General features: G+C 42.2%; 1 pseudogene; it reads left to right on the forward strand.

The window, feature by feature from the left end:
- Window positions 1-1,947: 1,947 nt before the first annotated feature.
- On the forward strand, window positions 1,948-3,813 carry LOC150015570 (60 kDa heat shock protein, mitochondrial pseudogene; annotated as a pseudogene).
- The last annotated feature ends 253 nt before the right edge of the window (window positions 3,814-4,066 follow it).

Below are 4,066 nucleotides of genomic sequence, written 5' to 3' on the forward strand. Positions count from 1 at the left end.
GAGGTGCGAAAGAGGAACTTCAAGAGCTTAAAAGCCGCGCTGGGGCGGAGCCTGGGGCGGGGCCGGGCTGATCGCGCCCGCTAGGGGCGGGGAGGGGGCGCTGCGAGCTGAGAGCAGGGCCAGGCAGGCGAGTCCCGGTCCAAGGTTTCTGGGGCGCCCACGCACGAGGGTCGGCCGCTGCTAGGCTGGCTGTCTCCCGCCTCGAGCTTTTCGAGCTGGGAACGCGTGGCCTCGACGACCCTCACTCCCGGTGGTTTCCTGAGAGGGGCAAGGCGCGAAATGGGGACCTCGCCATTGCTCCAGGACCTGCGGGTGGCCGGTTGATAAATAATAACAGCCAAACGACTGCTACGCGTTTAGGGCGGGAAGGAGGAGGTGTGTAGGAGCAGGAATCTGCTGCGAAGGGGACTACGCTTGCAGAGCAAGTAATCAAAGACAGAGGTATTGTCCATATTGAAGAACCGTGGATGAGTGAGGGGCATCCTTGGTTCCGCCGCTGTCCCCAAGAACTCTGCCCCCTCTGCGGTGTCTAAAGAACAGAGTGCTCATTAAAAAGAAAGGGGCGGAGGTGGGGTGGAGAAGAAAGAAGAAGAAAAGAAAAGAAAAAAGAAAAGGAAATGGCCCAGATCCCTTGAGCTATAAACTGTGGTTCAAATACGGTCAGCATATTTGAAATACTCATTACTTTTGCATTTATTAAACTGGTGGATTGAGGTGACTCAGAAGACAGTGCATAGCCCCCAAAGTTTCAACTGCAGGTACATGGAGTTGAGGGAGTGATCCCGAAGTTTCCAAGTGCCTATTTGCTTCTGGACTTAAGTTCATCTTAAAATGAGAGAGTTTTAACCTCAACCTGGTAAGAAGCAATTTACTAGTGGAGTATAAATGTCTAGAATAAGAATAATGTTTTTTAAGTGGACCAGAAATTCTAATTAATTTTCCAAGATGTCTTTAATGTCAAAATTAATTCCCTGAACACCTGCTCAGTAAACTTTCACTTCAGCATTTTGGATACTCTAAGCATGTTTATTTACTTAGCAATTTCAGGTAAAATGTCAGCTCACTAGTTTCTATATGATTTTAGACCACCAGCACCCCAGGTCAACTTACAACATTTGAAAAGCTTTTGATTTCACTTATTTCTCAGTTTTTCTTTTAATCTCATATGATGGTTCAATGTTTCCTACCCCTCTCCCCCATAAAAAACACTTAAGTTTATCTAGAACAAAATAGGCAGTGAGATATAGATTAGGTACACTTTTCCTCAAACACATGGACTTTCTCAGAAATTAACAGTATGACATTTTTATTCACTCAGGCAAATTTTTCATTATCAGAATCTATGTAATAAACAACAGGATTTTTTTCAAAGAAAATACTGGTCACCACCTGTTCTTCTTTCCTTGTCCTTTCAGAGATTCATTCATTCAACAAATACATTTTGAGCACCTACTCCTTTGTCAGCTACTGTTCTGGGAACTTGGAATATTTCAGTAAACAAAGCAAAGAACTCTGTCTTCATATTGCATTACATTTTAGTCAGTGAGTTTTCCTTCCCCAAAGTGTTCATAAATAACACACAGAAGGAGATTGCTAAGAACAAAAATGGCAAACTAGAGCTTTTCATACTTTCATACATGTGTCCTCTGCACCAGGTTTAGTTAGTTTCAACATTTTTCTCACTCATCTACTTTTAGAAGTTCAAAACAGTCATTGTATGAAACTTTCTGGGACTTTACCAGTCTGCCTTGTGAGATTGCTAATCTTCAACGCCATCTTCTGGTTTACTCATTTGTCATACTGATCTACCCTAAGTGATGTTTTTAATGATGAGGTGTGTACAAACAAGAATATATTCTAATTAAAATTCCTGAGGTCGACTCTGTCCCTTACTCACGGCTGACAGCCTACCTCACTGCTCTCATGCCCTGCCGCTGCCTCTCAGAAATGCTTCAATTACACAAAGTCCTTCAATAGATTCGGCCAGTGTCCAAGGCACTGGCTCCTCATCTCACTCGGGCTTATGCCAAAGATGTAAAATTTGGTGCAGGTGCCTGAGCTTTAATGCTTCAAGGTGTAGACCTTTTAGCCGATGCTGTAGCCGTTACTATGGGGCCAAAGGGAAGAACAGCAATTGTTGAACAGAGCTGGGGAAGTCCCAAAGTAACAAAAGATGGTGTGACTGTTGCAAAGTCCATTGACTTAAAAGATAAATATAAAAATATTGGCGCTAAACTTGTTCAGGATGTTGCCAATAATACAAATGAAGAGGCTGGTCGTGGCACCACCATTGCTACTGTCCTGGTGCGCTCTATTGCCAAGGAAGGCTTTGAGAAGACTAGAAAGGTGCTAATCCAGTGGAAATCAGGAGAGGTGTGATGTTAGCTGTTGATGCTGTAATTTCTGAACTTAAGAAGCAGTCTAAACCTGTGACAACTCCTGAAGAAATAGCTCAGGTTGCTACAATTTCTGCAAATGGAGACAAAGAAATTGGCAACATAATTTCTGCTGCAATGAAGAAGGTTGGAAGAAAGGGCGTCATCACAGTAAAGGATGGAAAAACACTGAATGATGAATTAGAAATTATTGAAGGCATGAAATTTGACTGGGGTTATATTTCTCCATACTTTATTAATACAGCAAAAGGTCAGAAATGTGAATTCCAAGATGCCTATGTTCTATTAAGTGAAAAGAAAATTTCTAGTGTTCAGTGCATTGTACCTGCTCTTGAAACTGCCAGTTCTCACTGCAAGCCCTTGGTCATAATTGCTGAAGATGTTGATGGAGAACCTCTAAGTACACTTGTTTTGAATAGGCTAAAAGTTGGTCTTCAGGTTGTAGCTGTCAAAGCTCCAGGTTTTGGTGACAATAGGAAGAACCGGCTTAAAGGCATGGCTATTGCTACTGGTGGTGCAGTGTTTGGAGAAGAAGGATTGACTCTAAATCTTGAAGATGTTCAGCCTCATGACTTAGGAAAAGTTGGAGAGGTCATTGTGACCAAAGATGATGCCATGCTCTTGAAAGGAAAAGGTGACAAGGCTCAAATTGAAAAACATATTCAAGAAATCATTGAGCAGTTAGATATTACAACTAGTGAATATGAAAAGGAAAAACTAAATGAACGTCTAGCAAAACTCTCAGATGGAGTAGCTGTGCTGAAGTTTGGTGGGACAAGTGATGTTGAAGTGAATGAAAAGAAAGACAGAGTAACAGATACCCTCAATGCTACACGAGCTGCTGTTGAGGAAGGCATTGTTCTGGGAGGGGGCTGTGCCCTGCTTCGGTGCATTCCAGCTTTGGACTCATTAAGTCCAGCTAACGAGGATCAAAAAATTGGTATTGAAATTATTTAAAAAGCACTTAGAATTCCTGCAGTGACCATTGCTAAGAATGCAGGTGTTGAGGGATCGTTGATAGTTGAGAAAATTATGCAAAGTTCCTCAGAAGTTGGTTATGATGCTGTGCTTGGAGATTTTGTGAACATGGTAGAAAAGGAATCATTGATCCAACTAAGGTTGTAAGAACTGCATTATTGGATGCTGCTGGAGTGGCCTCTCTGTTAACAACAGCAGAAGTTGTAGGCACAGAAATTCCTAAAGAAGAGAAAGACCCTGGGATGGCTGGGATGGGTGGAATGGGAGGTGGTGTGGGAGGTGGTATGTTCTAATCCTGGAACAGTGCTTTACCATCATTAGTGAGAACTGTGAGAGGAAGCTCAAGGTGGTGCTCCTTACCTAGAACTTCAGAGAAGTCAGTTGAAGGACATGACTGAAGAAAAGGCTGGCTGGTGTTTAAGAAAATCACTATTACCATCAGTTACTGGTTTCAGTTGACAAACATAAAATGGTTTACCGCTGTCATTGTCCATGCCTACAGATAATTTACTTTGTATTTTTGAGTAAAAATACATTTGTATATTCCTGATAACTAAGTGCAAGAGCCTTGTACCAATATACTGCTTTCAACTTAAATCACTGAGGTATTTTTACTACTATTCTGTTAAAATCAGGATTTTAGTGCTTGCCATCACCTGATGAGAAGTTAAGCAGCCTTTCTGTGGAGAGTA

The sequence above is a fragment of the Furipterus horrens genome, unplaced genomic scaffold (genome assembly GCF_987537825.1).
Source record: "Furipterus horrens unplaced genomic scaffold, mFurHor1.1.pri manual_scaffold_3, whole genome shotgun sequence".
In the NCBI taxonomy this organism is placed as follows: Eukaryota; Metazoa; Chordata; class Mammalia; order Chiroptera; family Furipteridae; genus Furipterus; species Furipterus horrens.